We start from the raw sequence: 22628 nt of genomic DNA on the forward strand, positions 1-22628 counted from the left end.
GAAGACTTATGCAAAGAATGAGTTAAGCAGTTCTGCTTTCTTCCAATTGCTTGTTACTTCCTTGCCATCAGTGGACCTACAGTTTGCTTGACTTTTTACTTGTTGTTGGAAAAATGTTTTTTATTATCCTTGATTTCTGTTGCAAGTCTTTGTTCATTCTGAGCCTTTGCTTTCCTGACTTCATCTTTGCATATTCTGGCTGTCTGCTGATAATCAGCCTTAGTTATGTGCCCCTCTTTCCATTTTTTGTATTTGTCCTTTTTGTCAGAGATCTTTGTGCAGAAAAAGAGAAGAGGGTGAGATTTGATTACAACAGCAATAAATGGCTGCTGTTTCTCACCTCTAAATCCCTATGTGATACAGGGCTGGCCCATTTGTGGGAAAACCTTGTCTCCCATAATCTCTGCTCACCCCACTGATCTAGCAGGGATCTACTCGGGATCCCCTCTATCGGGAGTCCTCCTTCTTTGATGCAGCTGCTCGGTGGAACAGCATTCTTTGGAGAGCCAGACCCCCCCCCCCCCCTTAGCCTTTCTAATTTCAAGGCATTTGGGCGAAAACATTAACAAGCTCTGCTAAGAGATTGCTTGGCCAGTTTATTGTTACTGTGGCACAATGGGAGTGTTTCTCTTGACCCTGAACTGTGACTGTATGGATCATTGATTTTAATTTGTTTGTGGATGCATTGTTGAGATATGCAACCATACACAATTAGTCCTCCAGTTACAACCTAAACTGAACCCTGCAATTACAGTCGTAAATCATGATGGCTGTAAAGCAAGTCACAGTGTTACCAGGACCAATTTTACAAGCTTATTTTGCGGTGGTTGTTAAGCAAACATGGCGGTCATAAAGTGTACTCCTTAACCCCAAAATTTCTGTTGCTAAATGAGACAGTTGTTAAGTGAGTTTTGCCCCATTTTATGACCTTTCTTGCCACAGTTGTTAAGTGAATCACTGCAGTTAAGTTAGTAACATGGTTGTTCAGTGAACCTGGCTTCCCAATGGACTTTGATTGCCAGAAGGTTGCAAAAGGGGATCACGTGACCCCGGGACGCTGCGACCGTCATAAATATGAGCCAGTTGCCAAGCAGCTGAATTTTGATCATGTGATCACAGGGATAGTGCAATGGTCGTGTGAAAACTGGTCATAAGTCACTTTTTGCAGTGCTGCTGTAACTCTGGTCACTAAAAATAGAATAGAATAGAATAGAATAGAATAGAATAGAATAGAATAGAATAGAATAGAATAGAATAGAATAGAATAGAATAGAATAGAATAGAATAGAATAGAATAGAATAGAATAGAATAGAATAGAATAGAATAGAATAGAATAGAAGCTGGAAGGGACCTTGGAGGTCTTCTAGTCTAGCCCCCTGCTCAAGCAGGAGAAACTATACCATCTCAGACAAGTGATTGTCTAGCCTCATCTCCAGTGATGGGGGGCCCATGATTTCTGGGGGGAAGCTGTTCCACTGGTTCATTGTCCTCACTGTCAGGAAGTTTCTCCTTAATTCCAGGTTGCTTCTCTCTTTGTTCAGTTTCCAAACATTGTTTTTCCTCCTTCCCTTTGGTGCTTTGGTGAATAATTTGACCCCCTCTTCTTTGTGGCATTGACCCCCTCTTCTTTGTGTTAATTAGGGTTTGTTTAACATGCCAGCTGTGTTTAATTCAGTAAAATATGATTAAGCAAACCATAGTTGAGTATGTTGTTTGAACTGAGATGGTGGTTGTATGATTAATTAATTGTATTTTACTTTAGCCAATGTTTCAAGTTCACACAACAACATGTTGGACCATAAACTAACCAGCATGATGCACAGTTTCCATTGCATATTTAATTCAGTTGGGAGTGTCCATTGGTTGTCACTGGAATTTCAAAGATGGATTAATTGATTCAGCCAACTAATTTCGCAGCAGCCAGATTTAGCTCTAAGCAGAGCACATAAAGTTACATAAAGTAACTCTTTCCGTTGGCTGTATGATGGGCACCGCTGACAGTGGCCGCCCCTCCCCATCGCCAGGCAAAGCCCTAAAGAGGAATTGTGAAAGGAGGACTTTTCTAAGCAGCCCATCTTTGTGGCTCTTTTCTAAACAAGCAGAAACGGGTGGGAGATGGATAATTCCCCCACCCCAGAATCTGGCTAGGGTGACATCATCCCCAATGTGCTGCAGCATCTGAGGGTGGATGAAGTGACCAACCAGGGGGTAGCTGGGCCATTGGAGACGTGGGAATAAATTGCCAGCCACATTTTTGACTGGTGCATTATGCAAACCCAGCCAGTTTGTACAGAGGCGGCCTTAATATCTGGCATCATTTTGTCCATTTTGCTTGAATAAACAATTGGTCCATCTGAGCCACGTGAGAAATTGCTCATTTCTACACATCATTCAGTCAGTCCTAGATCAACCCTGACTGCTCTTTAGAAGGCCAGATTCTGAAGCTAAAACTCAAATACTTTGGCCACCTAATGAGAAGGAAGGACTCACTGGAGAAGAGCCTCATGCTGGGAAAGATGGAGGGCAAGAGAAGAAGGGGACGACAGAGAATGAGGTGGCTGGATAGAGTCACTGAAGCAGTAGGCGTGAGCCTAGATGGACTCCAGAAGATGGTAGAGGACAGGAAGGCCTGGAGGAACGTTGCCCATGGGGTGGCGATGGGTCGGACACGACTTCGCAACTAACAACAACAACACATCATTAGACAGGTTTTTCTGGAACAGAGCTATAGGAAGCCTCCACCTTCTGAGCCATATTTTGGCTTCACCCATACATTGGACACACTGACAGGCGGCAACTTGTTTGGGTTCCGGAGGAGAATATATTTTGGACACTCAGCCACCAGCCCTCATTTGCAGCGGCTTGCAATGCCCCAGTCAGGTGATCGCAATTTATGATGGTTTTGCCAAAAAACAGTGTTCATTTCCAGTTTCCGGCAAAAGCCATCTCATAAGGAACAATGGGTTTGCTTAACAACAGTGGCATTTGCTAAATGATCTCAATGTTCGCTTTATGGCCACTATAAAAAAGTCATAAAATTGGGTTCAATTATGTGATGATTGATCATAACTGCAGGGCTCAGTTATGATTGTAATTTGAGGACTACCTGCACCCAATGTTGGCCCCTTCCTTCACCCCTCCTCCCACTAGCCCAGACAACTGAAAGAGTCCTGGGGCAGGGACCTAACTCTCCGCAAGGGAGGAGGGAGACTGTCAGTGCCACAAGCGTTTCCTGGAAGCACAGGCACCTCGCTGCAAATCTCCTCCAGGGATCCAGGCGGGGGGGGGGGCATTGCCTGGTGTCAGGCCTTCACCCAGATGCACCCACTTTCCATCAGGTTTTCCCTTTCAAATCTGCATCACTGCACAGCCTGAGAGATTCTGCTCTTCAGATTTGCTAATAGATCCATGAAGAAATACACGGACTGTGCCAGGCACAGGAAATGCAGAAAGTCTGGAAAGGTGTCGCTCCTTTTAAGGATCAAAAGAACGAGATTATATTCCTAGGCATGGATGTCAACCCCGCTTTGTTCCAAAGCTCTTTACTTGGTGGAAAAACTCCTTTCTCCAATCTGGCAAAATGGATCTCCCTCATTTTACAGGGATCAATCCTCTTCTTTAGCCCTTTTGGATCTACTCTAGTCTTCCCCAGACTGCTACCATTTCCATGGGCTTCCAGCACTGCTGATGGGAGTTGTAGTCCCAGCACCCTGAGAAGGGTGAGCAGAGTAGTCCATAGTCCCCTTCTTTCAAATCTTGACATATTGATACTTGTCCCTTCCAATGCATGGAGAAAACCTATCAATGGTGTGGGAAGTCAACTCTCCAGAGAAGGAAATATTAAAAGGGCAGAAAAATATATTTCCTAAAAAGATATTGAAGAACCAGGAAAGCATGCCCTGTTTTCTTAATAGTTTCCTTCCCCCAAGCAGAAAACCAGTTCTATAGACATGCAAATGTAAACCATCAGGAAGGTTGGAGCTGGAAGCGTAGGAAAAGACCTAAAATCTACATACCCCAGCCCCAGGAAAGCAGGATACGACCTTGGGACATAATAGGATTGACCCACAACCATCAAGAATACCAGAAAGGCACACCCAGACTGAGGTCAGAATATGTGACACAGGAAACAAAAGGCTCCAGAGGGTATAAAAACCCACTCCCTACATGTGCTCAGTCCTTTTCCTGCTAGAACCATCTTTCTGTCTGGCTCTCCTCTGCAATAAACTGTAACCTTCTTTCTACTGTAAAGCAAGTGCCATGTTGTTTATCCCCGCCTTGGATGAATCACGATGAAGACTTTTACTTCAACAATGGGTTTGCTAAGAATCGGCTATGATTTGACAGCACATCATCCATCCATCCATCCATCCATCCATCCCTCTCAAAGACAGGGCAGCTGGAGGCCATGATCTTGGCAGAAATGCTTCAGGAATAATCCACCCTGGAGGCAGCCCCACCCACACTTTCCTTTATGGAAATCTGTCCTTTGGGGGGGTGGAATGAGGGGGAATGTTGAAGAGCAAAGATTGTGACTATGAGGGGAATCAGCTATTATTTTATAGCTATGCCCCTCCCTCCCCCTGTGACTGACTGCCAGGCTGGCATGGAGAGGGGAGTAATCGCCGTTGAGGCAATACATAGGAAGCTGGTCCTAGGAGATGCAGAAGGGGCTGTTGCTCTCGTTCAGTGGAACATTGTGGTAAAAGGCTCTTTGATGGCCTCTCTGCACCTTGGCAGTTGACCCCGGGGCCTGCTGGGCAGAATGCAGCAGCCTCTTCAGGCAGGAGATGTTTGGGAAAAGGAGCAGATGGCTCCCAAGAGGGCAGAGAGTCAGCCCAGACCAAAGACAAAAGAGCCTGTATAATGCAGTGATAAAGGTACCGATCTAGAAACTGGGAGGCCGGGAGTTCTGGGTCCGGCTTAGACATGAAAGGCAAATGGGTGACTTTGAGCCAGTCCCTCTCTCTCAACCCACCTCACAGGGTAGTAGTTGTGAAGAAAATAGGAGGAGGAAGGTGTGTTGGGTGTGTTTGCCACTTTGAGTTACTTATAAAGTAATAGAAACAGAATAGAAATCTAATAAATAAATACAATAAGAGAGACCCATGTCACCCCTTAACCCAATACTTAACATCTTTCAGGAAAGTCCATAAATACACCTCTGGCCATATTATCTCAAAAGCCTTATTATTATTGTGGCTATTATAGGGTCTCTCCTGAAGAATACTCAGCAAATGCTGGTCACTTCAAGTGTTATCCCAAGGCCTAATTGTTGTCCAAATGCCATAGTGGTTCCAAGCAAAACTGTCTTTTGTAAACTAAATGTTTTGAGGGTAAATAATTGCGTCAGCAGCTTTGGCAATTCTATTGTTACACTCCTGATGTTCCAATAATTATGGGAAAACCTTTTGACAGTTTATTCCACAACCTCCATATTTCAATATGAAGTTTTACCATATTTTCCAGCTCTTGTGTCATTTGGTATTACCACATTTAAAACTTGCTCTTCTCCAACTGTTGTGATATCTGCATGTTGTGTTCCAGATGTCAGTCTGTTTGAACTTGGAAATTCCAAATAATAATTTGGAAAAGAAAATTGTCATGTTATTACCTTAAAGTATGGCTGCCAGAAGAAAATTGCTCAGCCAGGCTTGGTGGGGGCAGGTGTGTGTGTGGGGGGGTGTCCTTTGATTGTTAAACATTGCCCTACTAAAACTCCACCAAGAAAGACACTGGGGCTGATGAAAGAGCTCTCCTGCAGCAAACAAGGGTCCAGGGGCCCAGCAACAACTTTGGGCAGCCAAACTGCCCCTCCCTGCAGGGTGATGCAGAGTGCTAGAGCCGCAAGGCAGCACAAAGACTGTTTGCAGTAGGTGTGGGAGCGGGGAGACTGCAAGCCCAGCCATTTCAGACCAGGAATAAATCAGAAGAAAAGTTGAGGCATTAACACGGGACAGAGATGGATTCAACTGAGAAAGAATGGGGTGGGGGGGGAGCCGTACCAGGAAAATGGAAGGTTCAGGAGAAAGGAGACAAACACTGCATTCATCATGCCAGTTCTTTGCTTCTCCTGTCTGGCCCTGGCACTGGGCTGGAGAGGAAATTTATGGCTCCGAAGGGGCCTTGCTCCACTTTTCAGACTCCCAGAGTTGCACTTGGAAGGTTTCACAACAGGCACTTTGAAGGTGACCCGGGAGACGTCCCAGGAATTAACAAGATGGCGCCACAACGGGCGCTGCCCCCCCAGGGATTGTGCTGCCCCCCAGGGCCTGAATCTCCTGTCCCAGCTGCGGGGGGGGGGGGAAGGAACCGGGTGGGTGGGTGAACTGGAAGCTCTGCTCAGTGGCTGCTCTTGGATGCACACATCTGGATGATGTGCTCACTTCTAATGAAAGGACTGTCAGATTTGTACAATCTCTTTTAGTACTACTTTTTTTAGATGTGAACCTGAAGAAGAATTACAGGGGCTTCTTGCTCTCAGACTATTCTCATCTCAAATTCTTCCTCTCACCCTTTTCCAGTTTAACTAGAAAAATGTAGCTCTCCTCCTTACGATTTTCTCTCACCTCTGTGCTATTTTATTTTAAACTGCCTTCTCCAGACTCAATCACTCCCTTTTATTAAGGTGGTGACTATGACTAAACTATTTACGGTAGTTCAGAGGGAAATCCCCTCACAGCACAGCTCAATTTGGATGAGATGAAACGTAGCAACTTTCCAAAGAGAAACACTTGATCAGAGGCCAATAGAGCCAAAAATGCTTCTTGGAAGAGGATGTTAACAGCTAAAACTTCTTGTCTGACTGAACCCTGAAGAGTGAGAGAAAAGTCGTTAAAGAAGACCAGGAGCTCCAGATGCTGGGAGGTGCAAACACCTGGCAAAAGAGCATCCTGCTCCTTATCCCATTGGTTCCAATGGACCTGTTCAGAAATACTTTACTTGAAATATGCTAGTTACTTCATGGTCTAAATGTTGAATTATTATGTGCCATCAAATCACTGCTGACGTGTAGCATCCCAGTAGATAGATTTTTCTTCAACTAGCTCAAGGGTAGGCAACCTTGGCTCTTTTATGACTCATGGACTTCAACCGTGCTGGCTCAGGAATTCTGGGAGTTGAAGTCCATGAGTCATAAAAGAGCCGAGGTTGCCTAACCCTGAGCTAGCTCTTCCAATGGGGCTCTCATTGCCACTGCTGGCCGCCCTTCCCTTCCTTTCCCAGCATCAGAGTCTTTTCCAAAAGAACCAAGTCTTTGCATGGAATCACCGTGTGCCATCAGGTTGATGATGACTCTTAGCAACCAGATAGAAACCAAATTTTCTCCAGGATGATCTGTCCCCAACCGGGTCTTCCAGACCTCCCAATGGTGTCCCCATTGCCACTTTAATTGAGTCCATCCACCTTCCTGCTGGTCATCCTCTTTTTCTCTCTCCTTCCCCTTTTCCTAGCACTGAAGCCTTCCCTAGAAAGCTGAGTCTTCACACAATCTGCCCAAAGTAGGAGAATTTGAAGCGGTGGGAACGTTACATCAGACTAAAGTTTGCCATTTTAAAAAATGATTTTTCCCCCTGTAGTTTGCGTTTAGGTAAAATGACAGAAGCTCTTTTTGCCCCAGACAATGCTTTAGTCTTTAGAGAGAAATAAAACTGCTCCTGTCACGTAACAAAAGACTCTCAAAGAAAGTTTCACATAGTTTTAAAAAGCTCCAAGTGTGTCCAATAAACTGTTGAGTAAATGGTTTAACCAAAGCAGAGAAAGTTGAGCTCTGAATACCAAGCAATCACTGGCAGGGCAGACTCATTCATTAGAGAATAGGTAGCAAATAGTTAAATAAATCTCTTCCAGCAGAAAACTGGTGAGAGAACTTTCTCCCTGATACCAAGTGGGTCAGCCCTCTGCCTCTTTTAGCAGGAGGAGCTGACCAGTCCTGCACAATGTGTTGAACACATCCGGAGGGGGAACACTGCCAACACTGGCGCGGGGGGTGGTGGTGGGTGGGGTGCTCTGCTCGAGGGCATCCCCAGCTTCTGAAGTAAAAGGAAGCATAATTGGCTACAGGAAACCAAATCTGGAACAGGGAAACTTGGCTGGGGCTGAGATGGGTAGGTAGGTGGGTGCGAAGGTAGAGATGATAGGCAGATGGAGGGAAAGAAGGCAGCCTTGGGGCCTGCATTTTTGCTCAGGCAGCCTGCTCTTCCACACAGATTGTCTCCCCTTCAAAACTCCCTTCCACAACAAGGTGTTGCAACAAGAACTCTAATCTTCCCGCTCAAAATGTCCTGTTTAAATCACATGCTCTCTCCTCCTTCCCTTCCTCAGCAGCTGGAAAGACATAGGAAAATGGCCAAGAGTTTCGCTCCTTGGAGAGTGACGGTGCAGCTTTTGTGAAGAATGTGAGAAAGAGAAAAGCTTTCTCAGGAAACAGAAAGCACAAGAAAGAGAAAGCAGAATTTACAGCAGTTTCAGGTAAGAAAAAACCTGGAAGTGAGCTTCAGATATTTATTTCCTACAGCCAGAGAAGCTTTTATTTCACATCCAATGATCATCCCTTCTCTTTTTTTCCTTTCCTTTCCCTCTCTCTTCTTCTTTCGCTTCGCTTCCCTTCCTTTCCCCATTTGCTTATTCATAGCACCCTGTTTTAAATATGGAAAAAAGATGCTCCGCATATTTTTAAGTATATCCCGAAGTATTATGTGGCTCATAAGCTGATACCTTTTCCCACTTTCCCCAGAGACAACCATTTCATTTCTAAAGGATTTGTCCAGCCCAAACCTCCCTAAGAAGGGTGAAGATTCTGGCAGCCAGGTGAAAGGCTGTTGGCGCTAAATGCCTAAGGCAAACCATGGTTTTCTTTGGCAAAACTGTCTGCGAAACTTGGTTTGTGGGCTGAAAAACATCACTGTCAAAGAAAGCGAGGTCATTGCTCAGAAGAATCTATCTGTCAGGTCTCTTCAGGCTTCTCCATCAGTCTCTGTTCTACACTCAGCTTCATTCAGTCAAGTGATTCATTCGCAGTAAAAAGACAGAGGGGCCCAGGTGGCCATCATCCTTGTGAATTCAACAAATAAACCATAGTGCAGGTTCGAGTCCCACCAGGCTCAAGGTTGACTCAGCCTTCCATCCTTCCAAGGTAGGTAAAATGAGGACCCAGATTGTTGGGGGCAATTAAGCTGACTTTGTAATAATGCCGCTTGGGGTGTGTGTGAAAGCCCTAACAAGCAGGCATATACATAGAATGAAGGCTACTGCTAAGCTTGTAAGCCGCCCTGAGTCTTCGGAGAAGGGCGGGATATAAATGTAATAAAAATAAATAAATAAATAAATATTTTTCCATTTTCATTTAAAGGAAAAGATGTGGTTCCACTATCAAAAACTGAGGCAATATTGACCTAGGCAAGAAAAATCAAATGTACAGGTACAGATTAGGTGAAACTTGGCTCAACAGTAGCAAGTGTGAGAGGGATCTTGAAATCCTGGTGGGCAGTCACTTAAATATGAGCCAGCCATGTGCAGCAGCTGCCAAAAAGCCAATGCAATCTAGGTTGCATTAACAGAGGGATGGAATCAGGATAACATGAAGTGTTAGTACCGCTTTATAGAGCCTTAATAAGATCACACTTGGAATACCACATCCAGTTTTGGTCACCATATTATAAAAAAGATGTTGAGACTCTGGAAAGAATGAAAAGAATAGCAACAAAGATTGTTAGAGGACTGGAGGCTAAAACCTATGAAGAACAGTTGCAGGAATTGGGTTTGTCTAGTCTAGTGAAAAGGAGACCCAGGGGCAACATGATAGCAGTATTCCAATATTTGAGGGGCTGCCACAAAGAAGAGGGGGGTCAACTATTCTCCAAAGCACCAGAAGGCAAGAAAAGAAGCATTGGATGGAAACTAATCAAGGAGAAAAGCAACCTGGAACTAAGGAGAAATTTCCTGACAGAACAATCTGTCAGTGGAATGGCTTGCCTCCAGAGGTTGTAGGTGCTCTATTAGTGGAAGCTTCTAAAAAGAGAATGGACAACCACTTGTCTGGAATGGAATAATAATAATAATAACAATAACAACAACAACAATAATAATAATAATAATAATAATAATAATAATAATAATAATAATAATAATAATAATAAGATGATGATGATGATGATGATGATGATGATGATGACGGCGACGACGTTGGAAGGGACCTTGGAGGTCATCTAATTCAACCCCCTGCTCAGGCAGGAAACCCTATACCATTTCAGACAAATGGCTGTCCAGTCTCTTCTTTAAAACTTCCAGTGTTGGAGCATTCACCACCTCTGGAGGCAGGTTGTTCCACTGGTTAATTGTTCTAACTGTTCTAACTGTCAGAAAATTTCTCCTTAGTTCTAGATTGCTTCTCTCTTTGATTAGTTTCCATCCGTTGCTTCTTGTCCTGCCTGCTTTGGAGAATAGCTGGACTCCCTCTTCTTTGTGGCAGACCCTGATATATTGGAACACTGCTATCATGTCCCCCCTTGTCCTTCTCTTCATTACACAGACATACTCAATTCCTGCAACTGTTCTTCATATGTTTTAGCCTCCAGTCCCCTGATCATCTTTGTTGCTCTTCTCTGCACTCTTTCTAGAGTCTCAACATCTTTTTTCCTTCGTGGTGACCAACACTGGATGCGGTATTCCAAGTGTGGCCTTACCAAGGCCTTGTAAAGTGGTATTAATACTTCACGTGATCTTGATTCTATCCCTCTGTTAATGCAGCCTAGGACTGTGTTGGCCTTTTTGGCAGCTGCAGCACACGGCTGGCTCATGTTGAAGTGATTGTCCACTAGGACTCCAACATCGCTCTCACAGTTGCTACTATTGAGCAAGGTACTATCCTATACTACACCTGTGCATTTGGCTTTTCTTGTCTAAATGTAGAACCTTACTTTTTTCACCATTGTGAAAAGATTTTCACCATTTTTTCACCATAGTCTCCTACTTGAGCAGGGGGTTGGACTAGTAGACCTCCAAGGTCCCTTCCAACTCTGCCATTCTGTTATTCTTTTCTTGAATTTAAAATTCTGCATGAATACAAGATTTGCACAAGCTTACTGGTAATAATTTCAATCCTTGATTGAAATTATCCTAGATTCATCTTAGAAATGAATGAAGAGATCCTTCTCCCAGTTTGGTCAATTTTCCAAATTATTTTAAGTCAATTTCATTTTTAATCCAATTTTCAACATTCTTTATTGTAGGACTGCCTCATCACAACTCTGCTCCAGGAAATCCCAAGTGCCTTTTCACAACTTTTGAAATTTGAACACAACGACCAAATTATGATGGATTTTTACCCTTTTAACAAACAAGCAGTAAAATAAAACAATCCTCAAATATTTATAAGAAGGAAAAAAGAAAAGAATACCACAGGGGGCTTCTCCAGTGATATCCCCCCACTCCACCCCCATTGTGATGGGTGGAGGCCAAAATAGTCCTTTGCTCAACAAGATACCTCAAAATCATACCTCAACATATAAAAACAATTTAATAGCAGCAATGTATTCAAAAAGTATCCATAAAATTTCCAAACAGCAGAGAAATAAGATTTTAAGAAAAAACAACCATAAAAAAATAATTTAGATAGACAATGAAAACAAAACCTGGATGGATACAAATTGTTAAAAAAACAGGTCTACAAAAAGAGGAGGGGGAGTTGCACTGTATGTAAGAGAACACTACATATCTACAGAAATGCACATGATCAAAGATAAAATCCCTCCAGAATGCATATGGGTCAATATAACAGAGAAAAAAGTAACATTGCCATAGGTGTATATTACAGGCCACCCAACCAACCAGAAGAAATAGATGAACTCTTTGCCAGCCAGTTAACAAATGTATACAGGAAGCATACCACAGTAGTAATGGGAGACTTCAACTATCCAGATATCAAGGGGAAGACAAAGTCTGCAGTGAGCGGGAGGTCAAAGAGATTCCTAACCAACCCAGCCTACGACTTTATCCCCCAAAAGATGGAGGAGGGAACTAGAAGTAAAGCTATACTGGACCTAATTCTTACTAACAGAGAAGAAGTGATAGAGGGAATTGAAATTGCCAGAACGTTGAGTGAAAGTGACCACGCCATACTGGAATTTAATATAATGCAAAGACTAGCAATCAAAACAACCCAACCGATGTCCTAAACTTCAAAAGAGCCGACTCTGACAAGCTCAGAGAGAACCTGGGAAAGATCCCATGGATGAAAATCCTAAAGGGAAAAACAACCCAAGAAGCATGGGAAACCCTGAAAAACACGATCACAAAAGCCCATATCAACACAATACCATTGAGAAAGAAAAACAACAATCCAGGAAGAAACCAGCATGGCTGCACAAAGATCTCACTAACAAATTAAAAGACAAAAAAGGACAAATACAAAAAATGGAAAGAGAGGCACATAACAACCAGAACATGCAAAGATGAAGTCAGGAAAGCAAAGGCTCAGAATGAACAAAGACTTGCAATAGAAATCAAGGACAATAAAAAAAGTTTCTTCCAACGCATTAACAACAAGAAAAAAGTCAAGAAAACTCTAGGCCCACTAAAGAGAGAAGATGTCAAGGAAATTACAGGCTACAGGGAAAAAGCAGAGGTGCTTAACTCATACTTTGCATCAGTCTTCACACAAAAAGAAACCATAGCTCAACACACCAAAAACCCACTGCAAAAGACATTCTAGAAACAAAAATCAAAATAAGCAAGAAAATGGTAAGAGAACACGTATCCAATCTTGACCAATACAAATCAAATTCGCAGATGACACCAAACTGGCAGGAGTAGCCAACACCCCAGAAGACAAACTCAGGATCCAAAAAGATCTTGACAAACTGGAACAATGGGCCCTATCCCACAAAATGAGTTTCAATGTGGAGAAAAGCAAAGTTTTACATTTAGGTAGGAAAAACCAAAGGAACAAATAGAGATTGGGTGAGACCTGGCTTGGAGGCAGTAACTGTGAGAGGGACCTTGGAGTCCTAGTGGACGATCACTTGGCTATGAGCCAGCACTGTGTAGCAGCAGCCAAAAAAGCTAATACAATCCTGGGTTGTATAAACAAAGGCATAGAATCAAGATCATGCGAAGTATTAGTACCACTTTATAAAGCCCTAGTAAGACCACACCTGGAATGCTGCAGCCAATTTTGGTCACCATATCACTAAAAAGATGTTGGGAGTCTGGAAAAAAATCAGAGAAGAGCAACTAAGATGATCAAAGGCCTGGAGACCAAACGTACGAAGAATGGCTGCATAACTTGGGTTTGGCCAGTTTAAAGAAAAGAAGAAATAAGAGAGACATGATAGCAGTGATCCAGTATCTGAGGGGCTGCCACAATGCAGAGGGGGTCAGGTGGTTCACCAGAGCACCAGATGGAAGGACGAGAGTGGCGTAGCGTGGGTTGTCAGCACCCGGGGCAAGGCAAGTAATTTGCGCCCCCTAACCCGTGGATTTTAGCACTCGAGTCTCTTCCACTAGATTAGTTAAAGAAACCCTTACTCCCTAAGCACATGTATTGTTTATGAAAATACTGATGTAATTAAAGTAAAATGCATCTAATGCGCCCCCCCAGATGTTGCGCCCGGTGCGGCCGGCCCCCCCTGCACCCCCCATGCTACGCCACTGCGAGAAACAGTGGTTGGAAACTGATCAAAGAGAGAAGCAACCTGGAATTAAGGAGACACTTCCTGACAGTGAGAACAATTAACCAGTGGAACAGCTTTCCTTCAGAAATCGTGGGTGCTCCATCACTGGAGGTTTTAAAAAAGAGACTGGACAATCACCTGTCTGAGATGGTATAGGTCCTCCTGCTTGAGCAGGGGGCTGGACTAGAGGACATCCAAGGTCCCTTCCAGCTCTATTCTATTCTCTTCTCTTCTAAAAGGGAATATTTTATGCTCTGAGAATCACTGAAAAAGGAACATGTTTTATAGCAGGTTATTAGAAGGAGAGGTGAAGAAAGGCAAACGTCGTTTCATAAGAGTCCAGATCCAGAGAGCAACCACTGAGAAGGCTCCATTTCTGATCCTGAAGACCAGTTCTTTGAGATAGGCTGACACACAGAGCAGCTCCTGGGCAATAAACCCAGGTCAGGTTCACATAGCGCATGGTGGGTCTTCTAAACCTGATGTCCTGCTCTAAAGATCATCCCTAGTCTTTGGAACCCAGCCATAAAATTAGCCGAGGGCCAGGGCAGCCTCCTCAGAAAGCAATCACTTCCTCCCTCTGTGTGGATGGCAACAGCACTGAGGTTGTCCTTCCTGGAATTTTTCAAGGGTGTATTCAAGAATATGTTAGATACAATGATGGGATGCAGGAGGGACAAGACTAACCTGCTATCTCCAGGAATCTTGTTTATTTCATATTTACTAAATGAAACATGCCTCATGCAAACACTATAAAGCAAAAGTTGATCAACTTCATGAATTCACATGTATAGCTTTATTGGCAGCAATTAAGAAGGGGTCTGTCATCGTCAGTTTTCAAAGTGTTTTTTCAACTTCCCTATCAAGCCTGCAGTCCTGGGATTCTCCTAAGTTGAACTATCCAAGTCCAACCATGCTCAGCTTCTGAGTACAAAGATCTTCTCTTCATTAATCAACCTCGGGGGGGGGGGGCTAAAGGTTGTTTTATGCCCAAATGTGGAGCTAGACTTCAAAATGAAAACATTTCATACCTACCTTTTCTGGAAAAAATCAGATTCCTGACTTTGGGTTATCTTGATTTTGGTTGGCTTGCTGGGCATTTTCATTTACTACTTCTTTACTTTTCATGAGTAAATGCTTTGGGACCTGATGCATAGAAACTGGTAGTTTGCAAAACCTTCCCAAGGTCTTAGTAACTGCATTTCATTCATGAATTAAGCTGTTGTCTAATCGATCAAAACTCAATCAATTAATCCCTCAAGGGATCTCAGTTTACATTCACAATAGTCAGGAAATACAGAAGCAGCATAGATTTGTCCTAGAAAAGATTACAGGGCCCAGATTGAAATTCTTACAAATAAGCAAGAGTATTAAACAAGCCAAGATGATGGCTATGATTACATTTTGTACCTGCATCCCTTCCAAAGCATATTAAGAAATGGCAGAGCTCCATTTGTGCAGTCATGACCACCATTTGACATTTCTCTCTCTCTCTCTCTCTCTCTCTCTCTCTCTCTCTCTCTCTCTCTCTCTCACACACACACACACACACACACACACACACACACACACACACTGCCCCATCAGCCACCCTACAAAACTGGAAAGAAAACAATTCCTGAGCAGTAAACAAGGAAATGATCAGTCAAGAAAATCTGCACATATGTAAAATCCAAAGTATTGACACCAAGAAATGCTTTCCCTTATTTTTAAGTAAGATAAGCTGGTCGCAGCAAGCTGCATCCATCTTATAAGAAGAAATAAAATCAGTACATCACTGTACATCATACAAATAACCCAAACCATGTGCCATACATCATTGACATGATGTGTCTAACACATCTTCATGTCACACCTGGGATAATGGCATGACCCAACTGACATCATGGCTTCCCAAAATTGCCTATTGTCCATAGGCAATAGAAAGACACTTGAAGGATTTTTGAAGTATCCAAAGCCCACCATATTGGGTGGCAAAATGATGTATTTGCAGCACACATATTGTGCGTAGAAGCAAAGGTAACTTAACCAATCCACTCCCCAGAGGACATCTAGGGCGTCCCTGTGTCTCTCTCAGGCCCTTCGTTGAAAGTAGTTTTCTCCCCCTGCTTATGCTCTCCCTTCCTCTCTTCTCGGATGTCCTTAAGACTCCACTGACATTTCAAACAACCTTCCAGGAAAGGCACCCAGTTTCTGAACTTCCATTCTGAGTATTTGTAGGACCCACTGCAGAAAGGATGATGCCACCAAATCTGAAGGACTGGAGAAACCGTCCAGAGGAACCCTACTGCCTGTAGGTCTCTCATCTTCTGAAACCACCTGCTTAAATTTGGGGAGAGAACTATTTTCCTTACCAGCTACTCTGACAACAGCTCTCTCTGCTGGATCCAGAATGGAGTCCTGACTCTTCCGCTTCTTCTGCTCATGAAGAGGTAAGTTCCAGGGCAAAGTATCCCCTGGAGGGCAAGGAGAGAGACTGCCAGACCGCTCACTGCGGTACGACCGTTCACTCTTGCAGGACCGCTCACTCCGGTAGGATCTCTCGCTGAGCGTCTCTTCATCAGAGGAAGACATGGCCCCGGGGAGGAAGACCCCGGCAAGCCCAGAGGTGCTGCTGAACCTTGGAAACCACCAACCTATCAGGAGACAGAAAAGTCAGAAAGCTGAAAAGAGGCAGACAAAAATTGCTTGCCATCCAAGCAGCTGCTACACCCTTTGCAATGCTCAGGGGGTGGCTATCTAAAGAAACCATTTATTTGTTTGTTTAAATGATTTGTATAGGTGTCAATCTCACAACAGTACCTCTAGTCAATGAACAGAAGATTAAGAACCAGAAGACAACATAATGCAATTTGTTAAAATAAACAAACACACAAATAGCCAAGATCCAAGAACACACCATCTTCGCCATGAAGGGTCCTCCTTATCTGCGGGATGGGAAAGGTGTTCCATTAGACAGGAGCTGGGCAGAGAAAACCGCAACTCCTAGGTGTCAGGCATAAGGAATCAGGATCACACATACTCCAGTTCACAAGATTTATTGCTCAAGCCCATACACAAGAATCTGGTCAACTAATGGTCAGGATTAAATTGGTGTTAGATTTAAGAGTTCAAGAGGGGCTGGATTTGGATCATTTGTGAACATGTAAGGATTCCAGACTGAGTTTTCTCTTAACTCCACCCCAGGTTCTGCCTGCTCTTCTCTTAGCCTGGGTCCTGTAAGATGAATAGAAGGGACCCAGAGCAAACCCACCTTTTCCATTGGGGCAGATGTCTGCATCTGAACTGGCCCGGAAATGGTTGTGATGCATTCTTGCCATTGTGGCACACTTCAACTGACTCTTCCCAGGCAGCCCAAGACCCAAAGGAAAGCTCTATTGGCTGTCACCTTCTAACTCAAGCAGAGCTGCCCTCTTTTCCAGACAGTGCCTTGTAATGGAGGGAATGGCAAGGATCAGCCTTCACAGTTGGGATGGACCATCGAGCTGACCTCCAGGCTGCACCCAGAAGAAAGCATTCTAGCTGGATTCACTTCACAGCCCTAATTAAGTTAATTAAACTGCTACTATCTGGATTCTCACAGGATGTTCTTAGTTGGTGTTAACTTTGCTTGGTGTGTATATGTGTGGTTTAGCATGCCTTCTGGATCCAGGCCATTTGGCTTTTTCAGGTTTGGTTGTATTATCTAAAGCCCACAAATTTAGCAAGCTAAGTGTGTTGCTTGAACATAGCCTCTCTGTGCAAAAACAAAAAGCCTTAAGGCTTTTAAAGACACTGCTCCAATTATTGTGCTAATTAATAACCTTGTGCATTTAGCATCTTTCACACTCTGGCTGCCTCACTCCATTATCCTGGGATGATGGGGGATTGAGCAAACTTATTCCAACTATAAAGAGTTCAAATGGGAATTTTGTCTAGGCAGGAGATGGAGCTTAACCCAAAGATATTTTTCCCCTCTCTCAGAATATTTTAATTCAGGATTGCTGAATGAGGGAGAGTCCCCCTAGTTCAGTTTAGTTTAGAAAATGCAGGAGTCCAAATAACGTTTCTTCAGGATACATCAGGGATGTCAAACTCAATTTCATTGAGGGCCACATCAGCATTATGGTTGCCGGTGTGTGTGTGTGTGTGTGTGTGTGTGTGTGGGGCTAGGATGGGTGTGGCCTACTGGGTGGGCGTGGCTAGGATCGGCATGGCCTACTGGGTGGGCATGGCCAGCTCGACATCACTTGCTTTAGACTCTCCTTCAGGATGGCCTCCACTCTCTTAGGGGGCTTGGAGTGCAGATAACAAATTAATGCAGCTGGTGGAACCATCGTGAGCACATAGATGACGTTCAGAATGTACTAAAATGCATTAAATGTGGCAGAAAAGTGTTTCATTCACTTTCCTTCCCAACAATTCAAGCCCTCATTTTTGCCCATGGAACTCAAGTGGGCCAGAAAGCCATAATGTTCATTTTAGGACAGTCTCACCCCAGACTCCCATCAGGGTATAGCAGTGTGTGCAGAAAGGCCACTCATCTAAAAGAACTCATCCACTGAGCCATTCTTTAGGGGTTGTGTTCACATGAGACACCAAACCAGGTCACTGCAGATCTAGTGGCTGCTCTGCCCCAAATGCTAAGTGTGACTAGATTTTTAATCATTGCTATTATTTTGATTTAGCCTGTATGGGAACACAGGCCCCAACTGAGAAAGTAAATTAATTCAGGAACCAAGTTCATGCTCAGAGTCACTTGTTGGGATGGCCAGCCATATAAACTGGGTAAATAAATGAATAAGTTGTGGAAATGAGGCACCACCAGTCGCTGATTTGGTTTCACCTTCTCTCTGTAGCCTCTGCTAGGAGATCAAGAAACCAGGCAGGGCGTCAGTGCCACTCTTCCACTGGTACAATTCTGAATTGCTATTTGGGACTCATCTCCCACCTCCCCCCACCCGATTCACACACACAAAATAACAATAAGCAGGGGATAAGAAAGCACCAGGAGGAGAATTCCTGCTCTGAAATAGGCTTTGAGAGGCTTCCCCATCCAGTGTCAGCTCTGTCTCCTTTCAGGACTGACTCTCCGGCAAAGGTGCAGCTTTGTTCTAAGGCAAATGGGGCAGGAGTGGGGAGAGCTAGGGCAGGAGGGATTCTGACATCCTTAGAGCAAGGCAAAGCATGCCCAGCTCACTGGCCTAGCTAGGCCCACTTGCCTCGGGTGGCGCAACTAAAGGGGGACAGCGATACACCACCCCCATAGCCTACAATGCCGGAGGGGATGCAGCTCCCGAGGTTTCACAGATCAAGTACGATGTGCTCCTAGCCTGACACACACAAAGAAGCCGCTTTCTGAAGTGCTGGATTTCTTGACCGGGTCCCTCATGCCAGAGAGTCTGCACATTGTGAGTCTCTCATGGGCTTGCTACAAGTAGAAATGTGACCCACAAACAAATCCCAGAGCCCAGAAAGCCCAAATTAAGCCCTGTATGATTCTTACAGATCTGGGCAGCTTAGCAGCTTTGGAAAACAAAGCCAGCATTGTCCAGATTGGTGCTAAAGATATTTAACATTTTTTTCTCTCAGGTGCCCCCTCACTTCCTCTCCTAAATCCTTGCAGGAAGATGGAGCTCCTTTATGTGCCACCATTATGCACATTTTATTTATTACACCTGTGCCCCACAGCCTGGGAGGGGTGGTGGTGGTCCTGAAAGGAATGCCTTTGGCCCCTTTTATTATCCAAGATGCTCAGTGAGAAAAGGAAGGAAAGGGAGGGCAGGTGGGGAGGATGGAGCATCCCTCATTTTGGGCAGAAATGCTTCCAAACTATTCCCTGAGACTGCACGGCCTGGCCTCAAGCAGACAAATCTGCCGCTTTGATTTCCTCCCCCCTTTTAATTAACTAAATGGAATGTGCTGAACAATGTCTCCCTCCCACCCCAGTCCCCCCATCGCTGGAACCAAACGGGGGGGGGGGATCTTGCTTTGTATGTAACATTCAGTAACATACATACACGAATGCTGGGGTGTTAAACCCCCCTGCAATCAGATTAATCACATTTAGACCAACCCAGGATTTTACACCACAGGAACATCAGGAACAAAACAGTATTAAAATGTGATGGAGGAACCACAATAGCAACAACACTAGAAACTGCTCCCTCCAGAAGTGGCATCTACCGGTATATACAGAACAATTGGACGTTAAGATTACCGAGGTCGTGGGGCTTTCGCTTCCTGATCACGGGCATAATTAAAATGCCGGAATTAAGAACGAGAGGTAGACGCTGTATTAGTAAACAATTTAATACGGGTAACGGTAGAGAACAAAGACCCTCGCACATTTCGGAGCTTCAGCCCAAAGGGTGGGGGGAGAATCCCTTTTTGCATCGAATTGTCACACATTCCCGTATAAAATCACCAGCGGGAGGAAGCGCTTCGAGCGCCATCAGCTCTCCCCCACCCTTTCCCCCCCCCCAAAATGTCCCGATTTCCTGGGAACACACCCACTCCAGAACCGCCGGGAAAACGGCGCTTGTCACCGGCAGGCACCCCCGGGCGCTCCTTCCCGACCGCGGGGGTCCCCAAGCACCTCCGAGCCTCCCCCCCAGCCCGTCCCATCCGGGGCCGCAGCGCGAGCGGCAGAGGCGGGGGGGCTTCCTCGCCGCCACCGGAGGAGCGCTCGCTGCTGGCGGGGGAAGGAGAAGCGGCCGGCGGCTTCCGCGGAGCCTCCCCCTCTCCCGGCCGGAGGGGCTGCCGCGCCGCCCGCAGCCTCCGCTCGCAGGGCGCGCCAAGCCGCCGCCGCCCCGGCTCGGCTCGGCTGCCGCGGTGAGGTGGAGGGGCCGCCGCCCAGCTTACCGAGCCCTGGACGCCACTCCGAGTCCGCGCTCTCCCGACGGCCGAGCCAGAGCCGGGAGCCCGGCGAGCGAGTCAGCCGGCGAGAGACCTGCCTGCCAGCCGGCCGCCTCCCTCCTCCCGCCGCCGCCCCCGCCGCTGCCGCACAGGCGCCGCCCCGCCGCTGCCTCCGGCCCGCCCCGCGACGCCCCCGCCGAAGCCAGGCTGGGCGCGGGCGGGGCTCCGCGGGGCCCGGAGGAGGAGCGGCCCTCCGGTGAGCCCCCCCGCCCCAGGCACGGCAGTCAGAAGACACCCGCCTTCCCCCCCCCCGGCCTGGCGCCGCCGATCCTGGCGCTGCTGAGAGGTGGCTCCCCCCGGCCGTCGATGCCCGGGGCTGGCAGCCCGGGGGAGTCCGCGGCGGGCGGGGCTCCGAGCATGCGCCCGCGGCAGCTCCGGCCGGGATGCGCGCTGCTGGGTGCTGGAGCGGCTGCCGGGGTGGGGGAGGGCGCCTTTCCCGCCGACCGGCTTCCCCGAACCCGCGAGGGCAGAAGGGTGAACCCGGCGCCGTCCTCCGGAGAAGCGAGAGAGAATCCCAGAAACGCCAATCCGGGGCCGCGCTGGCTGCGAAAGGAGACCCCGCCTGCTCAAGGGATCGGGAAGACCGACCGTCCATGCGGAGTTGAGCCGGACGGCCAGGAATCTCCGGATGGCGCTGAGCCCCAACTCCTGCGGTGCCTGCCCGCGTCTCTGAGGGATGGTGGGAACGGTAGTTCGGTCTCCTCTGGCAAGCTCCCCTCTTCTCGTTCCCGAACAGCCCACCCGCCTCCACTGCAGCAATGCCTGGGCTTCCAATCGCGGGGGCCACGATCTACCTGGGAAATTATCCCTTTCTCTGCTTCCTCAAAACAGCCCAAATGCAGACTGCTAAATTGCCCATCCGGTGCCCCCACGTTCCTTGAGCCAGTAGGAACAAAAGGGCAGATGAGCCAACTTGGAGCAAGAACCCACGTGGGCCAACCTCTCCTGTTCTTCAGGGGCCAACCAGATACCCGTCTGGAAGCTGACGGGGGCCACCAGCAATTGACCTGTAGAAGCTGACATTGTTTCCATGGGAGGCAGGACTTGGCTGGCTTTCTCTGAGCTCTAAATTAAAACAGGCCGGGTGTGAGGTCCTGCCTCAGCTGCCCCCTCAGGAATGCATGACTCATTTCAAAAAGGATCTTTTACTAAGAGAAAGTGATTGTAGAGAAGTAAGGCAGAATCTGAAGTTCCCCCACAAAAGGATTAAGTTAAAAGTCCCATTTACCCAGCCCGAGTCCATCAGGAGCTAGTCCACTGGTGCAAAGATGTAAGAACTTTTCAGCCGAAAGGGTGATAACCAACCATCCTCTGGCGCCTTGTCCTTGCTAGCTGGCCAGAGTCAAAGCAGATGGCCCTGAGGGCTCTTTTCCCCTCCCTATTTCCCATACAGATACACAATTTAGAAACATCCTCAATCCACAATAACTCGTGTTCCCCCTCCCCTTGGAATGGCAGCATTCTGATAGGGACCTGACAAGCTGCCCCCCTTAAAAGAAGGAAAGATCCATTTGGAGAAGAGAAAATGAGAAAGAAGAAATAAAGTGTTCATCTTAGTTTATCGGGTAGCGGTCATGAAAATGCTTGAGTAACTTAGGGGCTTTAATATGGTTCTTTTGCACCCACTCATTCTGGGTGCCGGGAGGTTTTTCCATCCTACCAGGTATTGGGTGAACCCCAAGTCCGTTTGTGACTCTAGGGTTTCCTTAATCTCAAAATGCTGTTCTCCTTCTACCATAATAGGTTTGCGTAGTGGAGGAGGTGCAGGTCTTAAGAGTGACACCACCTCTGATTTTAGCAGGTTGCAATGGAACATAGGGTGAACCTTTCTCAAGGACTTTGGTAATTCTAGCTCCACAGCGACCGGGTTAATAATTTTATGGGGAAATGCCCTATATATTTTGGTCCTAACTTTTTTAAGGGCTGCAGTGACTGTAGGAATCGGGTGGACAAACATACATGATCCCCAATGAGGAATGGTTTAGGCTCTACTCTCTTTTTGTCAGCTGCTCTAGCATCAGCAAGGGCTTTGTGCACTACAGGCCAGGTATTTTTTAACT

This window comes from Vipera berus (assembly GCF_964194415.1).
Source record: "Vipera berus genome assembly, chromosome: 9".
In the NCBI taxonomy this organism is placed as follows: Eukaryota; Metazoa; Chordata; class Lepidosauria; order Squamata; family Viperidae; genus Vipera; species Vipera berus.